Source organism: Rhamphochromis longiceps, linkage group LG5 (assembly GCF_057381845.1).
Source record: "Rhamphochromis longiceps isolate RC_006_pf linkage group LG5, R_longiceps_female_GT1.1, whole genome shotgun sequence".
Classification (NCBI taxonomy): Eukaryota; Metazoa; Chordata; class Actinopteri; order Cichliformes; family Cichlidae; genus Rhamphochromis; species Rhamphochromis longiceps.
Genome location: NC_140561.1, coordinates 39897953 through 39919377, shown reverse-complemented (window position 1 = coordinate 39919377; position 21425 = coordinate 39897953). Strand labels below are relative to the sequence as shown.

At 44.5% G+C, this 21425-nt stretch overlaps 1 protein-coding gene and 1 long non-coding RNA gene across 7 annotated transcripts in view; one reads left to right on the top strand and one right to left on the bottom strand.

Annotated features, from left to right (window-relative positions):
• The window catches only part of LOC146670640 (dedicator of cytokinesis protein 3-like), a 250680-nt gene that overhangs the window by 15450 nt on the left and 213805 nt on the right, over positions 1-21425 (top strand). The gene's annotated exons all lie outside the window — the stretch shown is intronic.
• On the bottom strand, positions 1446-15473 carry LOC146670641 (uncharacterized). Its single transcript, XR_014911818.1, has 3 exons — positions 15301-15473; positions 1840-1978; positions 1446-1713 (listed from the first exon to the last, which is right to left on the bottom strand). It is a non-coding gene; the product is annotated as an uncharacterized LOC146670641 (long non-coding RNA).

Here is a 21425-nt window from a genome sequence, read left to right as displayed (position 1 = left end):
ATTTACTCCTGAGTTGCTGAGGGAAGATTTCCTGTGTGTTTTGGTGATTTTCTGAGTGTGCTCTGCTCTGAGCGTCATTCCCCCTCTGCATGGAGAGGACACAAATGTTTGTGACACCACAGGCTGGGGGGCAGACGCCATGACCTAATTATCGGTTTCCTTTCAGTTTTCCAACATATTTTTTAGCTCTTCCAAAACGTCAGAGGTCTTACATCATTTCTTGCTCTCAGTCTCTGCAAACCTCTTATTTCTTCTAAACCTGTATTTTCCCCCCACCCCCTCCCTTCTATCCATCCATCTCCCACTTTGTCTAATGAATATTTCACATAGAAATGCTATTTTTAGATGTCATCGTTCCCGCGCTCCGTCCATCAGGCTCAGCTTTCTGATCTGCACAGTTTATTCAGCCGTTATCAGATTGGGGTTGAGTTTCATGTCACTTTCAATTAGCATCGATTCTTAGAACAAAGATGTTTTTTTTTTCATTTCATTCATAAAGGATGGAAGGTTCACCCTAATTAATTTTAGTGTAGAGCGGCTTTTATTAGTGTTAAGAGGAAAAGTGCTTCTCCCAATTTTGACTGGATGTCCTTCATTTGGCTGCAGCTCTCACTGTAAGTAGGGTGACAGGTGGTCACACCTGAGAGAAAATTTGGTTTTTTTGTGTTGCTTTTATGGAAAAGCTGATCATAATTGGAGCCTTTAAATTGGAAGAATGAAATCACAGGTATGGCCTAATTTCATGTCAGTTAAGTTCCTAAAATTTTGTGCAGCTTGTCTTTTAATCGTCTCATATCTTAAAGTTATGTCATTGAGAGAAGATATCGCTGATGTGGTTACCTCAAGCACGTCGCTGGGTGGAATGCCCAACAGATCCACACTCGTTTTATATTCAGACCAATCAGAAGAAAGTTGGCTTAAAGTGGGAGGAGCTAAGGGAGTGGATGAACTGAAGGGCTGCAGAGGCCAGGATAAGATGCATTTTAACAAATATGGCAACGAATCAAGCAGCGGTACTTTACTAGAGTTCAAGAATAAAGACATGGAGTTGAAAATAGAATAGAGTGAGTGAAGGCTCATAAATCATGCAAATACTGTAACTGGTTTTACATCCTAGTGTAGCTCGTGAGATTCCAGTACGCACAAGAAATAAAACATCCCCTTTATTATATTTAAAGAAAAATAAGATTGTTGTTGGATCTTGATGCAGTTTTACATTCTCGATTTTACAACAACTGTATCTTCCTCTATGCTTGCTTACTTTGTTCTCCCTGTGATATTAAAGATCTTTACTGTACGGCACATGTGTCAAAGTCAAGGCCCGCGGGCCACATCCGGCCCGGCGTACATTTATATCCGGCCCGCGAGATCATTTTATACAGATGTACTATTATTGTTATGCATGGCCAGCGCCAGTGGGTGACTGAATATATGTTTACAGACATGCTGGTAAAGCCGTGCGTCTTATTAGTGGAGCTAATGTGGCTGTAATGAAGGAATTTAATATAAGACGGCACTACGAGACACAAAGTGAAGCTGTTGTGAAAGCAAGTTTTATTGTAGCAGAGGAGCCAAATGAGCCCGGTACCACTCTGAAGAGCTGCAGGATGAAGCTGTGCGACGTCTTGTGTCCAGACAAAACTTCATTGCATACTCTCTTGCTGTGGATGAAAGTACAGACATGATGGACATTGCACAGCTGACCATCTTCGTCTGTGGAGAGGAAATATTGGACATTAAATCGATGCACGGGACAACGACAGGAAAAGACATTTTTTAAAACGTATGTCAAAGTGTAACCGACACGAAACTGTCCTGGGACAAACTTGTTGGACTTACAACAGATGGAGCGCCGGAGTTGTGCGGTGAAAAAAGCGGACTAGTCCGCAGGATGCGAGTAAAGATGCAGGAGAACTGTACCGGTGAGTGAACAGCACATCACTGCATCACACACCAGGAAACGCTGTGTGGTGAAGTCCTAAAAATGGAGTGATCACTGTAAGGCAGACCGTACATTTTATCTGAGCTAAAAGTTTAAATCACCGTCAGTTTCAGTCTTTTATGTGGGAAATAGATTCAGAGTTTGTCGACATTCCTTCATGCAGAGCTCCGCTGGCTGAGTTGGGGAAAAGTTCTCAACAGAGTTTTTGAGCTCAGCAAGGAAACCTGTCAGTTCATGGACATGTACGATGCGGTGAAGGCGTTTCAAGTGAAGCTGTCACAAATGCACCAGTGCAGCCTGCCTCACTTCCCCTGCTGCCGAGTAATGCTGAACCAAGTCAGCTGAGCTGCACCTGTGCAGATTCAGATGGAGCTGCAGTGTAATGATGCACTCGGGGAAAGTACGACAGTGAATGGCCCGCACGGTTTATTAGCTCCACTCCTGCAGCAATGCACAGCTCCGTCTACATGCGGCTCCAACCTTGTGTTTGCTGTCATTTATTTTTTCTGGGGTTTTTGGCAGCATGTTCATATTTCTAACTTGCATAATTTTGACAGGATATATTTTTATCAGGAGCAAAATATTTAAAGTTAAAGTTTATTTTTTTAAGTTTATTTAATCTGGAATAATATTCCTGTCTGTTTTTATTCATATTTATGTTTAAAAAACATGTTTTAGTGTGTTCAATAAATATTTATCTTGTTTGGTCCTCGACCTAAAGTGTGCCTTGGGTTTTGGCCCCCTGTGCGATTGCGTTTGACACCCCTGCTGTACGGTATAAAGCACTTGTAGATGACAGTTGTTGTGAAGTGTTGCTATAAAATATTCACATCGCTGAGAAAAAAGGCAAAATAAAATGAATGGCTGACATGATGTTTTTGTATGAAGCGTTTCCTCCTCTGAAAGCTGTGAGCAGGAAATCTGAAAACCTCCCAGGCTTGGAGCTCTTTTCACTTTAACCCATTAAAGCTCATCCCCTCCCACCCCACTGCCTGCTCACTCAGTCACATGATTTGGATGCATGCTTGGCCATTCTTTGCTGTGTGAATTCGGGGTGAATGTGTTTGTGTTAGTGCGCAGACTGAGCATGCACGTAGCACGAGTGAGTGAGTGAGCATTTGCAGTGTTTGCCTCTGTGTTTGTTCAGCAGTAACAAAGACAGAATTGGACCTCAGAGACATCGCTGATGAAATCAAAAGAAACAGCAGCATATTTCAGCACATTTCTTATTGCACAGAACTGAAGACAAATATTGGCTTTGATTTGAGAAGGAAGCAGCACTGCAGTGGTTTCTTCACATCCTTCACAAACCTCTTTCTTCTTTCTAAAACTAACTCTCGTGATGTTTTTAAGGGTAATTATCCAGTATCACTGTCAAATACAAATGTTTGTATTATAAAATATGGTCTGGGTCCTTTTGTCACAACGTTACATTTTCTGTTGAATGAATTTCTCATCCATTGTGCATTTTTCAGCATCATAGAAGTCTGCAGGTCAAATGCTGGAGCGTGAAACAGAGATTGGCGTGACGTCAGCATGTTGGTCATTTCACCTACATTCCAGCCTCACATATGACCGGGAATTCTGGACAGCGTCCGAGTGAGGTTGAGGATACAGTGAGCTTGCGCCATAGGAAGACTGGGAGCTGATAAGTAATGTGTGAGGAGCACATCTGGAAAGATGTCTGTGCTCCTCTGCCGACTGCAGAGGCTGGGCATCTCATTTGGGCTGAGAACACTGGCATGGGTAAAAGGACGTCTGGGGAGCCCAACCCTCAGATAAGGGGAATAAAATGGCTGGATTCTAGTAATAAGCTTTGTTCTGTGCATATTGTGGAGAAATGGATTATTGTGAGAGTTCTGCTGCTCTGTGTTTGGTGCTCATTCGCAGGTTATTGGCTGTGCACATGTAGTCACACAGTGGTAGCAAAAAATGTGATTAGAAGCAAGTTGGCAAAGCAAAAGCAGGATCAAAACCAACTCATCAGATCATATCAAGGACAGGTTGGATCTTTTCCCTTTGAGAGAAGCTCAGTGGGTTTGGGTAAACTGTCCAAACCTGATTTGAATCTCCACCTTTTTTCCGATTTGGGAGTTTATTACAAAAAGAGTTCTGAAAGTGGGAATACGAGTCCAAATTTTCTGTCCTGCTAAACAATTGTCTTTACATCTGCTGCCCTTAGTCTAATTAATGTAAATATACCCCCACACTGCAGTCTCCATGCATGTGTAAACAGCCACAGCTGGAGGTTTGTGTTTGCCTTAATGTGCTTTTCTATGTGTGCCCTGCAGGCCACCACGCAGGCAGCATCCCATTGAATTACTATAATGGGCTGGTAATGGGCCTCACTGAGTGGTTGGGGGTGAGGAAAGGACTGGGAACAAGTCAGAGGTCAGGGTGCTGCTCTGGAGCCCACAGCTTTCACAGTGTGTGGGTTTAATGGGTTTATGTTAGATCGAGCCTGCTGGTGGACGGGCCGCTTAGAAACAAGATATTTTTATTAAACACATGGATGCAGCGAAAGTGACTTTTTGACCCAACAGCCAAAATAACCGTCACCCATCATCAACAGGCAAATAAGTCAAATTTCCTTTTGTGTGACATAAATTTGTCAAAGTACATTAAATTTGGATAATTATTACTTTGAATACAACCTTAAAAATGAGGAAATAAAACAGCGATCAGTGTTTAATCAGCTCAAACCGAAATACACCTCCACAAATGTTGGTATCAGAAATCAGCTGAACGTCTTTCAAACTAACTGCATGTGAAGATCAAACACTGAAGCAAATGTTAAAGGTTCTGTAAACCTGAGAAATGATTCATCATTTTTTCTTCCCCGTTTGATCTTCATAGTATTAAAACGACTTGTTTACAGTAAGCAGTAACCCTGCTTGTTGATAAATGATGAGGTGGGAGTGACCGATACCAGCTGACAGCCAGGCATCACAATAGACTGCATTATAGTCAGATGTTCACTTGGTTACACGTTTCTTAACTCGATTTCCCTCAGTGATGGGGTGAGGCACTACTTTAGGAGTGGTTCACAAAAAGGTCGTGGTTTGGATTAAAATATGACTCTTCTGGCCTGTATGCATAATCGTGCCGAGCGCCATGTCCAAAAAGTAAAACACAGATGGGCAAACAGCAGCTGCTGGCTCTGTTTTATTGACTCGCAGTAATCTAACATCACCTCTCTGCTAATTGGCACTGAGATTATACATGCTGAACCAAGATGTGAGTGCATCTCCACGAGTAAAACTGGCATCCCAGAAATCAAAGCAGAATTATTTTCCCCCTCGTTCTGAACACGAGGCTAATGTGACGCTAATGCAGAGGGTCAGCAAACATGATTGATGGCGCCTCACTCGTCCCTCCAAAGTTGATGCACGTCTCACTCCTGAGTTGCAACAGATGGAGTTATCAGTGCAGAGCGTGTTGAGGAGAGCGTGAACGAGTGCGTAGGAGAGCAGCCTGCAAGACGGGGTCAGAATTAACATTAATTATCATAAATTATAGACCTCCATTTAAATGTTTTAACACTGTGTTCTTCAGCCTTTGCATAATTGCTTATTTCACTCTCACTCCATCTTAATTCTCCAGTCTGACCCACACTCCGTCACTTTCTCTCCTGCTTTCTGACCCCATCACATTTTCCAACTCCCCCGTGTCCTCCTGCCCAATCCCCCCCCCAGCCCCTCCCTCTGATTCTAGCTGATGGACATTTACGTTGACCTGATTAGGCCGAGCACATCTGGCAGTGGTGTGTGTGTTTGTTTGTGTGGGGCTTACTGAGCGTTGTACTGAGAGTATGCGCACACACCCTCAGCATCTTTGTGTTGATGTGGGTGTGTTTGTGTTCTTATGCGTCTGATCACTGTCAGCTGCTTTTCTGGAGATTAACACACTTAAAGGCATCATTTGCTTTCCGCTGTGAGGCTCATCCTTTCCTCCACACTTTAAAACCCTTCTGCAAGATAACCTTTTTATTTTTAATGATACGTTTATTTTATGTTGGTATAACAGGATTAAAAAAGGCAAAAAAGCCAGGATTCATAAGAGAAATGCACTAATTAAGCTCAGGCAATATTGGTGACTCCTGCAGGCTGCAGAACTCTAACTTAATGTGTTTATCAAGACTTTTTCCCCCTGAAAAGATCTAAGGGCAGGTTCAGTGAACTGCAGTTTAATTTTAAAAATACTATGAACTGAGCTAAACATGCAGCAGCCTGGTGACTTTGTGCTTTTAGGCGTGCAGGATTCCAGCAGCGAGCAGGAAAAGTGACGTGCAGACACGACAGGATGAGTGCAAATCGCTTTGTAATGAAATGCAGCACAGCCATCATTTTCATCTCAATTATCTCGTTTCATAATTGCCTAAAGCTGAAATCATAATGAAAAATAACATTTCGACTGCGGTCTGGGGTGTGGGGCCTCCCTGCTGCTGCGGAGTCGGGGTGGTCTGCCTCTCCCCACCGCAGGGAAAAGGGTAACACCACCTGGGTCTGGGTGCAATTCCCCCCTCCAGGGGCAAGGGTACCTAGACCCGGTTTGTAGAGTACGCTTGGGGAGTGTGATCGTGTGTACAGCGTCTCTTTATGTCTGTCTCCACGTTGGTTGAGTGTGGAGTGAGTGCATATGAGAGCATGAGGGTGGGAATGGATGTTTGTGTCTGTGTGTGCCTGTATGTCTGTGTCTATATGTCAGGTTGGGTATCAGACGCCACCTCTCTGGGGACACCTCAGGCCCTCCAAGGTTTGGAGGCCTATCTCCACCCACCACCACTTCCCCTGCCGGTGGCGGACTCCCTCAGGTGTCGGTGTGTTGGTGGTTCTTTGTGTCTGGGGGTGGGCGTCCGGGTGCACACCGGCTCACTCCTTGGCGGCCGCTTGTCGGGGCCTGGGGCCTGGGGCTCGCTCGGGCCCCTTTGGAGGTGGGGTGCCCCCGGCCTCTCGGCCTAGGGCTCGGTCACTCAGGCGCAGCTGGGGGCCGGCGGAGCTCACGGGCGCGTCACTGCAACTCCCCCTGACTTCTGCTCCGCGGCTGCTGGGCGAGCCCTCATCTGGGACTCTCCTCAGCTCTTACTGGAACAGTGGCGCGGCTGCCCCTCTGTTGGTCTTCCATGGTCTCTTGTGTTCTGGGGGCCTCTGGATGTCTGGAGTTTTGATCTCCTCCATACCCGCTTCACACCCTGGAGGACGGGGCTGTGGCCCCCCCACACTCCCTAGCAGATCATTACATGGAGAAACCTTTGGAATGCAAGCATGCTGATCCACACAGGTATGCACACATGGGTATTCACAGACGCGGACTAAAGCTTTCTTGGCTGCTGCCTCAAAGCACACTGTGCGCTGTCTATCTTGCGTGCTGCACAATATCGTTTATTACTTAGTAAATACTGATATCTATGACTAGCTAGTTTATTGTGATGGTGCTTTGTTTTCTCTATTATTATGTTGCTCTTTGTTGTTTGCTGTCTCCTCTGTTTGTTTTTGTTTGTTTGTTTTTTTGTTTGTTTTTTCTCCATACAGGTGACCCAGGAGTTTTTTTTTTCTCTCTCTCTTCCCCCCCCTTCTCACCGTCTCTTCTCCCCTTTGGTTTTCTTTCTTTCTCTCCCCCTCTCTCTCTCATTCATTCCCCCTGTCCTATTTATTAAAAAAAAAAAAAAAAAATGACAAAGGATGAACTGAAGCTCTGCCATCACGTAATGTCGCATAAAAAAAAAAAAAGAAAAAAAGAAAAAAAAAGAAAAATAACATTTCATCAACTTCTCATCTTTTATAACAAAAACATTCAGTTTATTATTATTGATTACGTTATTTAACCAGGAAATGAAACTCTTGATATTTCGACTCTCTTTGGCGAGTGTGTCTGCGTCACAGCGAATGCGTCCAGTGTGAACTCAGCTTCAGAGAGGTGGGTATTACAATACCGTGTCCACAGTATGAATGACATCACAGAATGATTCTACAATATACAATAACTTGCAAGGCAACCATCACACTATCTGTGTAACTGAAGTAAAGTCCCCCTAAAAGCAGCTGCAGGAATGAGTGGCAGGTTCAGTCATTTACGTTGCAGAGTCAAAGATCGGATCATGATTTGCAGTTTGTTATTTGATATTTTCTTCTGTGGATTCTCCACTTCTGTGTTTTTTCTCCTGCGTCTGTGTGTCGATGCTGTATAATCGTGGAACAGTAAAAAAAGCACCTGAGCAGTGAGTCGCTTTGCATTCATTTAGCACAATCGCAGATTTATAAATAATAAAGCAGAAGTGTTTCGGGGGGCTGTGGTCAGAAAATAGAAACAGACATGTGCCTGCATGAGACGTTTACTCTGCATTTGCGTGATGGCATTTTGAATTTCAGTGCTGGTGCTTCTGATCTGTAAGTATAACCGCGTCATAAATTACAGATTGTTATAATTAGCTAACAGTTCTTGTTAGCTTGAGCCTCTCCCCGTTTCTACACTTCCCCCGTGGGAGAGGTCGGTGTCATTTCTTTCCCAACACTGTAAAACACACATATACTGTATGTTTAGCCACCCTGATGTTTTCCGATTGTGTGTTTTTAGTTCAGCTACTGTCATCATTATGCCTGTCTTTACTAGATGCTGTGAATATGTAGTACATGTGTGCCACATATGTGTTATAGGCACAGTCTATGCTAGCATGAATAGATAATTCTTGCTAGTTTGGAAGTTGTGGTGGGTTGAGCTAACCCTCTAACCTGCGGTTAGGGCTGCCACAAACGATTATTTTGTTAGTCGACTAGTCACCGATCATTTTTGCGATTAGTCGACCAATCAGTACAGCTTATTGCACCAGCAGCATCTGCTCTTATATAACTATCATTATCTTACAGCTTTAAGTGTTTCAGGTCTGTGCTAACTAAAAATAAAGACAAGATGATAGTTTATTAAATTTTAATGAAATTTGCAGATTGTTTCGGTGAAGTTTAATAAACTCCTTGCTATCTAAAATATAACAGGACACCGGAGTAAATTCTGGAGCATCTCACACTTCTGATAATCAGCTGTCTGCTTGACGTTTATTCAGCTGTGTAAAAACTATAACTTTAATCTCAGCCAAACCGATTTACTCAGGAACAAATAAAATACAAAAAAAAAGCCAAACAATAACATTTTAAGTTATCTAAGTGACTCATATATCATGTTTAACCTGAGTAGCGAAAGACGGCGGTGGGTTTGAAAACGATTTGCCGGAGTCCGGTGTTCTCACGGCTCTAGTTAGCCTAGCCCCCGGCTAGCTATCGAGCTAGTGGGTAACAGACGTCTCCGAAAACGTCGGAGCGCTTTTGAAAATATGCGGTGTCCTGATAAACTGAGCAGATATTTGAGGTTTACACAGCTACATTCTCGCCTGAAAATATGTGAAACGTTTATTTTGTGACCCAGAAAGAATAATAAGAGTAATATTAGAACTAACTAGCTGCCGCCATTGTTGGAAACTGAGCTGGGCCGCGCTATGAATTCTGGGACACAGCTTCTTCTTCTTCGGGGTTTAACGGCAGCTGGCATCCTTGTACATGCAGTGCTGCCATCTTCTGTTTCAGTCCGTTATTACACTCTTAAATCCTGCTACTTATTCCTGCGTCTTTTGGGATCTTACAAAGCTTCAAACGACGCGTCGACTATTAAATCAGTCGTCGACGATTTTGATAGTCTACGTAATCGTGACTAGTCGACCAATCGTGGCAGCCCTACCTGCGGTTTGTATTTGGTTGTAGGAGCTGGAGCGGGCAGGTCATTTACTTTGAGGCCTTTCTTTTTACCGACACAACGCAGGAACACAACGGTTACATAAACTCTTTAAAGTCTAATCACTGCTTTTATTTTGTTAATTAGTTTCATTTCCTGTCTTTGTCAGTTTCCCTCCTTGGCTGTCGTCTGTCCCGCCCTCATCACATTCTGCTCTTACTTAAGCTTTCCAACCATTCCACTGCAGTTAGGACTGTGCAGTGTAGACTGTGTACTTCATACTGTAAGACCAGCATTTCCTGTAAGTATTTTTAAAGTTTGCTTTGGGAGGGACCATGTTTCTATAAACGTGCCATTATTTTGTGGTGGCTGTAGCTCAGGAGGTAGAGCAGATCATCTTCTGATTGGAAGGTTAGCGGTTTGATCCTTGGACACGATACTAATCCCAAGTTGCTCCCCGATGTGGCGTGTGTGTGAATGTTAAAGCATGGAAAATGTATTTTTGTGTATGTGGCATGTTGTATAAAATGCTCCGTACTATTAGAAAAGCGCTATATATAAGAACCAGTCTATTAACCATATTCATTATATAATATAAAAATATGAATTCATGCTATAACAGAGTAAAAACACATTAAGTTTAACCTAGAAATCATTTTCAACACTGAAAGTCATTTAGTTCAGTGCTTCTCAAGCTCCAGTGTGGGTGCTGAAATAATTAGACATCATTAGAAAAGTAACTTGCATGATAAGCTGTGAGTGTTACCCAGCTGTTACTAATTGACTCCATATATCAGGCTTCCTTCCCTGCATGCTGGAAACACTGCGGTCAGATTAGCTGGAAAAGCTGCCAGTGCGGCGACAGAGGTGTTAAAAAAGCGTAGGATTATTTTCCAAATTCTCGTGTGAACAATTTGTACCTGCAGTAGTTAACATATTGTGTAAGCAGCACTGAAGATGAGATTTGACAGCATAGCCTATATTGCTGTAAATCCCTGAGATGATGATGCAGCTGCTCATTCTGAGAATTAAAATAGTTTTTTGTGTTTTGATAGCAGCGGTGACACGAGTCAAACTTTGCCTCAGTATCCATATCTGACTTCATCCCTGCTTCCTCTTGTTTCATGTTAACTGTTGATCTCGCCTATTAAAGAGGCAAAAGCTGAACAGAAACATTGACGGCACAGAGGAGGAAACTTTGATTTTCTTGTCAGTGTTTGCTTTGTGCCAGAACCCCAATGCTGGATTATTCGTCTCTGTTATCCCTATTCTGTATTTAGATCACACAACTGCACCTTGATCGTGCTGATGTGATGTTTCAGACGCACACAGCCACTGCTGCTCACAGATGTCCTCGCCGTCTCCATCGCGAGGTCGTCTAGGCTCGCGTGATGTTGGGAAGTGTGTCCACCTCTCCGTGCTCATTCAGAGGACAGCTGAGTCGCTCTGCGTCTGCTGCCTCGCTGCAGGCTGCGTGTTGCAGTACTCCGGCTTACTTTAATCTGAGCTACTGCATGTGTGTACAGAACATGCAATGTTATGTGCATGTTTGTCACGTCATGGGTTCATGTACGTAGATTGAAAACTGTGGGCCCGGTTCACTTTGTCCGTTGGGATCTTTTATTTTGAAAAATCATTCAATAATAATGTTAAAAAGTATGTTTACTGAAAGACGAAGCCCCGATCGTGGTCGTGCATCCGCTTTATGATTTGACTTTCTGCATTTATCATCAAGACTTCAGACACAAAATCTTTGTGTCCACCGGTTTGTGTTAAATCATCCTTTTGCCCAGTTACAACACCACACCAAGGTTCTTCAGCTTGTGCAGGTGTGTGAGTGCACGGCAGACACACAAAGATGATTCTGTAACTTCTTAAGAGGTGAACATCATCCCATCACAGTTTCTGGCTTTTTTCTTTAGCTCTGGTAGATTTTAATTTATTGAAAGGCAACTGCGGGAGCTATTTCCAAGCCGTCGCTGTGTTTGTATAGTTTTGGAAAATGTAACTCTCGGATTTAATTTCAGCACAATCTTTGAGGAATCAGTATTTCGCAGGCTTGTCCAAGAGCTTTCTCTGGGGAACTGCAGTTCCACAAAAGTATTTATTGGCGTCACTTTTCTGGCTCACTGGCCTTTCGAGCACTTTGAAATGTAATCAGACGAGTTACAAAACTTCCATATGGCAGCGATAAATTGAACTGCACTTTCCTTCAAACTTTACCAGCAGTTATGTTGCGAGTCACTTTGCCAGCGCGACGTAATTACAGCTGCGTCGGCCTCAGTTAGTGTGTGACATTCAAAACAACACAAGCAGTACAAGTTATCGAAAATAAGAACTTTCAGTATTTATAGCATCATTTTCATTCTTTTAACTTAATGCTCCTCCAAAATCTTTATGGGCTGAAGGGGAAAAGGGCATTGTGAGTCAGATCCATTAAAGAGGAAAGCTCTTATCAAACAGCCTCGTGAAAGTCAGCTCGGTCTCTATTAAAGATAATGAAGGCGGTTACTGAGTCGATGTTTCGTGCTGCTGGTTTCAGACGTTCCCTAAAAACGTGGTTGATGAAATTACCTGTGAGTGTTTGCATTGTATCCTTTTCAGACGGCACTAAATGACTCCGTTTACATATCTGTGTGACTAAAGTCTGGAAAAAATATGCGTTTTCTTCCTTTTGGGCACAAAAAACCTGCAACAAGGAGGCATCCAAGACAGATGCCCAAACCACCTCATCTGAAAGGAGCAGTGGTCCTACGCTGAGCTCCTCTCACTGCCTCTTTCCTCTACATCTGTATTTTATTCCTCCCCACAGTTCAAGGGTGTTTGTGAGGGAACTAAATTGAATCGACAAGCAAACTGACAGCATCGCCTTCGGGCTCTTTTGTTTTTTTTTAACCACTACAGACCTGCACAGCGTCTGTAGTGATGCACTCATCCACCTGTCAGTCACCCACCCCACCCTGGCCTCCACTCAACAAGACCTCGAGGTGATTGAACTTCTTCACCTGAACTCCACCTAACCCCTCGCATCCAAAAACACCCCTGTGGATACAGATTGAGACGGTCCTGGCATGTCTGAGCAAATCCATCGCAAACAGCAGTGGCACGTGTTCTGTGACTGACAGCGACTATTATTAGCATGTTCTGATATTCCACGGATGTATGCAGTAACAAGCAGGGGATGCTTTACTGTACTGTGTTTGCTGAACATTCAAGCCCCCCTCTGCAGTCACAGTTTTTGGGCTGTAATGTATGTGTGAAACGGAAACGACCACAGATGTGGCGACTTCAGGGTGGAGCCAGTCAGACTTCATTCGGGATGAAAGAGGGACTGCTGCATGTTTTGACAGAAGCACTTTACCCTCAGTATTGATTCACAGGTCGCCATCCTTCTAAGATCAGGGACACCAGTGTAAGAGGCTTCAGGTGAAAGGGCCGCTGTATTCATTAGACACAACCTAAAACACAGCTGTTAATAATTTATCACCGAGTGCTCCATGTCTTTTTAAAGCCTTAGCCTTTATTTTGAAGGGCCGTGCTCCTGGATGAGCGATGAGTCGCTGATCCAAACTGTTAGCTGACTCAACTGTGACCGCTAAGCTCACAATCAGTGAGATGTGCAACCTGACACCCATCCATTCCTGTAAGAGGCAGCGCGAGGCAACTGTGGCGCCAGGTGGAAACAAGGGCAAATGAAAGGTGACATCACTGATCTGAGCTGAGTAAGCTATTTTTTTCTTTCTAGGATGAGACGGTTTGGTAAGATGGCTCAAACCTGTAATATGCAACCGCCCGGCATGTGTAGATGAAGGACTTGACTTACGACCGAGGTCTCAGAGAGGCAAATTAACAGGGACAGCAGAGGAAAGTAGAGCAGGCTGACGCTCGCACGGGCTTTCAAAGATGAGTGCACACACACACGCAGAGGAAGAGCACTTATTTAAATACAACGTTGGATTCAGACAGTGCCTCACTGTGCTACTTCCTCCCTGGAGGATTTCACTATAGAAAATGGGAGAATAACAAGGAAGCTGTAGTTTTATAATGGTTTTTAAAATTAAAGTGTACCCATCTTATCCAGAGTATGCATCTGTAAGTGGGACTGCCATGAAATGAGTATGTCTTTATTGTAGCTGTATCAGATGGCATCCTCCTTACCTGACTGATGAACTGGGACTTTGTCTTTTTGATGGTGACACTGAGTCTAATTTACTCTCAACTTTTCCAAAACATGCGCTGAAAGAGGAAAGCAAAAATCTGTTCTCATGAGCACATTTTGTCTTCCTGATATCAGAAACACAACAAATTATGAAATTTTATGTGGTCGAATAACTACAGGAGAAACTATGAACTCATTCGTCCAATCACCAGGCGGCTCCTGGATTTTGAGCCTTCGGCGTTTCCTGACAAACTCGACGTTCACATGTGTTAAAAACAGTGACTGTGCTGCAAAAAGACAGGTTAGAGCTACACAGTGCCTCATTCAGGTCTGTGTTATCCACTGAATGAAGTGCCTTGCTCCCATTGGCTGCTTCTCACTGTTAGTCATACATCATCCTCTTCTTCTTTCAGCTCCCTTTAGGGTTCGCCACAGTGGATCATGTGACTTTGTCTTAACCTATCCTTGCTTCTTCCTTCACTACATCCATGAACCCCCCCTGAGGCCTTCATCTTTTCCTCCTCCTTGGCAGCTCCATCTTCATCCTCTATGCTCCTTCCTCTCCCTCCTCTGCACGTGTCCAAAACATCTCTGCCTTCCCTATCTAACTTTGTGCTGTCCCTCTGCTGTCCCCTAATCCTGTCCATCCTGCTCACTCACAGTGAAGATCTTAGCATCTCCAGCTTGGCCTCCTGTCGTTCTGTCGGTGTCACCGTCTCCAAACCGAGCATCACAGCAGGTCTCACTACCGTCTATGCTGCTGCTACAAATCCGCCCTGACACTTATCTCCACCCACTCCACCCTGCCCGCACTCTCTTCTTCACCTTTCTTGTCCACTGTCCGTGGCTTTGATGTTCACCTTTCCACCTGAGGTCTGATTTAAGGCTACAGAGACTGAAACAGACCACAAGTAACTGAACTCCAAACCAGGAATCATCGCCAGTCGTGATACAAAAATCCATCTTTCTTTTACTTTTTTATGAACATGCAAGACTAACAATAATGTGTTAAAGCTCCTATGATATAAGACAAGTCCGAGCTGACAATGTCCCACAGAGATGTTTGGTAATGACCTGTCATCATACTTCAGGCCACAGGATACCTCTTTAGTCGTTTTCTGATGTGCAGGCTCGTTTCAGTCGGTATTAGGAGACGGGAGAATCACAGGACTTTGACAGAGGACACAGGTCTCGTACAATGAAGTTGTAGACTTTCACCTTTTATTTCACGCTGGCTGATTGGGCAGATTTAGGCAGTGAAAATACTGACCGGTTTAAACGCGTCCTGTTTCAATGATAGCACGTGTTAAAGGGTGAAATTCCAACAGCGACAATAGCAGCAGGGAACATTTGGCTACAGCCTCACTCACTCTACAGGACATCTCTGCACACTGAAAATGTTGACACACTTTATTTTTGTACAGTTTTGGAAATTACTTCATGACAGAAACAGTAAAAAATGGTAAATCTATCCACTCACCCACAGCAGAGGCCCAGACCTCCCACTTCCCAACCAACTCCTCCAGTTCTTCCAGAGGGGACACCAAGGCATTCCCAGTAGTAGCTGAGAGACATAATCTCTCCAGCATGTCCGGGTCTGCTCTGCAGTTTCCTCCCAACTGAACGTGACCCAAACACCTCTGCTATGACACATCCCAGTCAGACACCCAAACTGGGCGCCTTTCAACATGGAGGAATAGCAGCTCTGCTCCAAGTCCCATGCAAATGACCGCCTGACCCTATCGCTAAAGATATCCGGGAGAGCCTAGACATCCTATAGAGGAAGCTCATTTCCACTCCCTGTATCCAGGATCTTATTGTTTTGGTCACTAGTTTGTGGCCAGAGGTGAGCGTATAAACCTAGATGGACATTTTCACATTCATGCATCAGACATTCATGTTTTCCAGGTTGCTCTATATGAAAATAATTTCTTACAGGCAGCTGAATCATTGCAACACAGGTGGAATTTCTGATCTTTGACTGTAAATAAATGCAGTAAGTCCAGTGCAACAAGCTGCAAGACCAGCGTTTATTTAGGGTCATGCTTCTGACCGCCGAGCGCTCACCCACACAAACAGCTGAGCGAGTACAATAGAAGCCCACGAGACAGCTGGGCACAGAAACAGGTGGTACACACTGAGTCATGGTTTGTGTGTAACCAGCAACGTGTTATTGCAGCTCTTTGTTCTGTGTGTGTGTCAGCAGATTACTGTGTACCCTGGGAAGTCTGAACTTGCTGTGTCAGGAAGATGATGAACGTTTGGATCTTATGCAGAAGCACTTGTGTTGCTCTCTGTCAAACTTTAAATTCCAGCTCACCTCATTTCAAAAATCACCATTTTTAGACTTTTTGCAGCCACGTTTCTCTACGGAAGACTCCGAAAAAAAGTGGGCACTGGCTTTTTGCCAGTAGAAATCCCAGCCAGTCAAACTAACAACAAATTTCTTATTTATATAAATCAGCAGCTAACTGCTGCAGCCGCCCACTACAGCACCACCCTCTCTTCGTGACAGGAAGTTATAAATGAGGACGCTGAAAAGTAAAAGGACGTCAGTCAATGCAGATCTGCAGTAATCTGATGTCAAAGTTCACCGCTGTGAGTAGGTGCGTCAGCGTAAAGTCATTTTCACCCAGGCTGCTCGTACTAGCGCCGCTAATGTTAGACGCACTTGGACAATCTGACGTCATGCGTGTGCACGATATCGTGTCACACAGTCAGCTTCAGTCTGAGCATCATTAGCGGTTTAAAAAGGCCTCTGAAATACATCTGCATGCGGATAAAGTTTAACCTCGTCCATTAGCGTGTGCTCAGTTTTAACCGTTTGAGTGTTTTTGCTGCTTTTAGATGCGTCGTTTTAATTTTCCTTCCATTTAATCGACTCGGAAATGAAATGCCAGGACGATTCCCAGTCACCAGTGATGTAAGGATACTGAACGAACAGAGTTATTGGGACTGGGATGGAGATGGTGGGCGGAGTCTTTTCATTTAAAGTGATCATGTCTTTGCTTGCCTGCCATCAACTTTAATGACCTTTTTAGAGCAGTTTCCTCTCCCGGCTTTCCTGATAAATAAGGACCTTTTTTGTGCTTTGCTACAAATGCATTGTGTGAGTCAGCGTGCAGGCCAGGCACCTGGGGTTTCCCAACACACACATTCAAACACACACACTCTCATTTAGTTGGATGGCAGATGAAGTTTGGCAGTGCCAGCAGCTCCTCGCTCTGCCAACAGTGCCCTCGGTGCAGAGCGGGTGTTTCCCCGCGGCAGCGCTCCTCCACTCTGACCTGCAGCTACGCTCATTAATGTGTTAATTGATGTGAGCTCTCGTAGACACGCTGCCAAGTCTGGATGGCTTCAGACGCTCGGTTAATAACTTAAAAACTTAAGTGCTGGGACTGAAGTCAACAGGGACGAGTCTTCCTTCGCTAAAGAGCTGCATTTAAATCGGCACAGCAGCAGTTTCCTGCTTCGCGATGACAGACTCAGCAAAGTAGTCCTGCCAGGAATTAAATATACTTCTGACTTTACAGGTTTCTCTCTAATCAAACATTGTTCATGGAAAAGTGGTGTCTGCCATTTAGCAGATTCGGAAGATGAAAAATTAATGAATGTAAGAAGCGATAAAGCAGTTTAAAGGTGGGTTCTTCCCTTTATGTACAACCATGTGTAAAGATGCTGCTGTTAATGCATTTATGCAGCAAGAAATGCACGGCCTTGGTGCAGTAATAGTGTGTGGAAGCAGAGAGCAGTGCTAAGATTAGACACACACATGCATCCTGGTGGCTTCCTCTAAAAGCAGCAGTAATGCAGAGTGCTGTTGGGTGATTAGTGTGTTTTTAAGCCTGTATAATGGAAGCTTAGCCCAGTGCTCCACTTTCAGGGCAGAACAGCAAGCCCGGCCATCTGGACACTCGTCGACTCTGATGCTGGTACGAGGGCCGTACGAGGCCGCGGCACAGAACAAAGAGCCGGGCTAGAGCAGCAGCAGTGTCACTGTCGGAGAGAAAAGACGCGCTCGGTGGCTGTGGCACGCATTTCTTTACTGTCAGCGTGTTTGTTTGATTTTTCTCACCATCACACAGGCTTTAACAACAATACTCACTGTACATCGTACTTTAAGACTTTCAGGCAGCGGAGTTCTTTCACACAAGCATCGATGCTTTCTTATGCATGAGGGAACGTACAGTAGATGCACCTGGCCTAGGACACACACACACACACACACACACACTCCCCTCCCCCATGCCTCACGCTGTCTGATGATAATGTGGGGCAGGCAGATCAGCCAGATGTTTCTGGGTATAGTGTGTGTGTGTGTGTGTGTGTGTGTGTGTGTGTGTGTGTGCACATGTGTTTTCACACCATGAGATATGCTTGTGTGTCACATTTTGGCGCGGTTCTCTTGAGCTGTCAGTATGAAATTATCTGGTAACAGAAAACTCTTCATCTGAGTTTGATCTTGAACGATTGAACCTTTCAGTATCAGCTCACATGATTTTTGTTTCGTCTTGTTGCCTGGCTGATCGAGGCGACAGATTGTGGAGTAAAATGATGAGGGGAGAGTAGAGGAAGAGGTAGAAACGGGGACAGCAGAGCGCTGCATGGACAGTGAATGCGCTTCAGTTTTTCACAGTGGAGATTTATTTCCTGACTTGAATTGCATCTCTTTTGGTTCCGGGTGCGATGTTCTCTGAACGATTCTTTCATTTTATTCAGTTTTCTAAAGTAAAGCTTAAGAGTTGCCACAGAACGGCACTAAATTTGTTGTTTTACCTTTTTTCTTCTCGCTGAGTGCTTTTCTGCTGTCTTGTGCCAACAGGGCGAGATCTGAAGTTGTGTCAGTTATATAAAGAAAATGATGTCATGGCCTTCCATGTAAGCCTCCGGGTGCAGCCCCGCAGATGCTCTGCTGTGAGAGGACACTCGGCTCCTTCAGCTTCACTGACAGTTGCTAAATCATAAGATGAGCACATGGTCTGCATACGTTCTACATCACACTCAGTTTCACATCTTCTTGTTCATCACTGCTGCATCTTTTCCTGACGTCAGGTCCTCTGTGTTCAAACTCGAGTATTCTTTCCCTTTATGATATCAGATCACTGTCATGCATTTACCTGATCTGATTGCTGCTCAGTGCCTCTCACACTGATGCCTGACACATTTAAAATATTCCACTAATGCATGTATTTTAAATAAAGTCACTGATAAAGTCCAGGCTTTACGAACAGTAACAATGATTGATTATTGACGGAGCTGAAGATGCTGCTGAGAGCTCGTTCAGTATTTTATTGGTCTGGATTGTTTTTGTCATTTCTCAGATAGGATGTGTGCGATCAGAATGTCTGTACCATCTTGCTTTCCTTCCCTTGTTCCTTTTCAGGTAACCTATAGCATCATATAGCAGTGTAGACTGTATATGAAAGACGGATGGAGCCAGTGAGGAAGCTAAACTTCTTCTAACAACCACCACAGTTTATGATGCTAATCAAAGGAGCTTGCAAAGAAAAGCGTCTCATCACTACTTTTATGTCTTATTGAATTCAACATGATGCTTATTTTGCAAATTAAGGCCCCGCTGCAGCTGCATTTGTTTAATCACCTGCTCAAATTAACAGGGTCAAATTCATCCACTGCAGAAAGTGTGTTTGAAATCGTTTTGAGTATAAAAGATCTCCGTCTTCATGTGCGAACAGCCTTTTACCCGCCACAGCCTTCCAGCAGCACAGATAACCTTCACAGGAAGCAGCAGGAAACTCTGCTTGTTCTTCCCGCTGCTTGTTTCGGCCGTTGGCAGCTGTCGCGGATGCAACCCCGACCGTTCTCCCAGTTGCTCATTTCCACATAACGATGCCATTTGGACACACGAGCTAGTTTGCACAGTGGTAGCGACTGTCGAAGTTCCTCTCATGCATCTGGTTGTTTTATTCTTCCCGCTGAAACACACGCAGACACTCAGACATATGTTTTCTACCCACATTCTCTTTATTCGCCTTAACTCTGTGGTTTGAATGCATGCATAGTGCACAGTAGTTAGGTTGTTCAGTACAGATGCACTTTTGTACCTTTTCACTGGTTTGAATCAAAAAGGCTCCGTCTCTCTGGTTCAGTTACGACGATGAAGCATTTGGAAAAATAAACCTCACATGAAAAACATTTTCTGTCTTTGAATCTGAAGGATGTGAAGCAGCTGGTGTTGACTGACAGCAGCACTGATGTAAAGAGTGCTGGAGTAAAACACGACAGGTCCCACTGCAGTCCTGGAGAAATCAAATAATATATTTAATGACCGTCTCCTCTCCCACGTCTCTCAGCTTTACGTATGGCGCGTTCCCTCTACACATGCCGGTCGTCTGTTACATTCACAGGAAAATTAAAAACACCATCACCAGTTTTCTGTCATATGGACATAATGTCATAACATCAGGATATCAGATCTGACCTCTTCTTCCATTCACTGGTGAAAATTCTTCTTCTTGTCCTTAGCGGGCGACCAGCGGCGGTGGTCTGCCGCGCAACCAGTACGCTGCTGTAGGTGCCGCAGGTTCTCTTGCTTGACCAACGATTATCTTCCACGCTTTTCGATCTAAGGCGATGGTTCTTGCCTGCTCGAGGTCAAGTCGAAGGGCCTTCAAATCATCCTGGATTTGTTTCATCCATGTCTTCTTTGGTGCATTTCGATGTACCCTCCAATCGGTGGGGCGGGTCAACCAGAGTAGGCCATGGGGGTAGCGGCTCGGGTCCATTCGACAAATGCGGCCAAACCAACGGAGTCGGCGGCGCTGGATTAGGTCGCCGATCGTCGGTTGGCTGCCGCAGCTGGTGAGGATGGTGTCATTCGAATGACGGTCGTGAAGGGAAACGCCGAGAATGCATCTAAGGCGACGCATTTGGAAAACTTCGAGCTTGCTCAGGTCGTGTTTGAGCATTGTCCACGTCTCTGCGCCGTAAAGTAGAATGGGCAGGATCAGGGTTCGGTAAAGGCGGATCTTTGTCGCCAATGAGATGTTGACTGGTGAAAATTAGAATCCAATAAAAAAATTTACATTCGTCCGACAATCGGAACCTGCAGCTAAAGTCTAGGAAGGTATGTGTTGTTTTTAACCTGTATGTTGCGAACATCACAGGTGTTGATTTACCTTTATAACCAAGCTAAGCAGTGCTAGTGTTCACTCATAGCTACGACCTGCCCAAACCCCCCCCCCCCCCCCCCCCCCCAAGCTTTTGAAGTTTTATTGTTAAACAAATTGGTGACATGCAAAGTTTTCAAGGGTTCAAAAGACTAGTCTGCAAGCCAGTTAGCGTCTCCGTGGCTACGTCCATCTTTTATATACAGTCAGTGTGTTTCATGTGTGGAGTGCCTACTGCAGCCAGCGTGGTTTGTGTGTCATTTACATGTCTGTGCACTGATGCATCAGGTTATGACATTAGAGAGGAATCTGTTTGCCCTAACTCGATCCTGGTATGAAGGGCGGTGCGTGTCTTTCCCTAAACTTCATCACGTATTTATTTCAAACCTGACCAGTGAGTGAAAGTGAAGATGAAAGGTGAGGGACCACCATCCCTGTCAGACCATGTTGTGTCAGAGCACAGAGTGTGCACGTG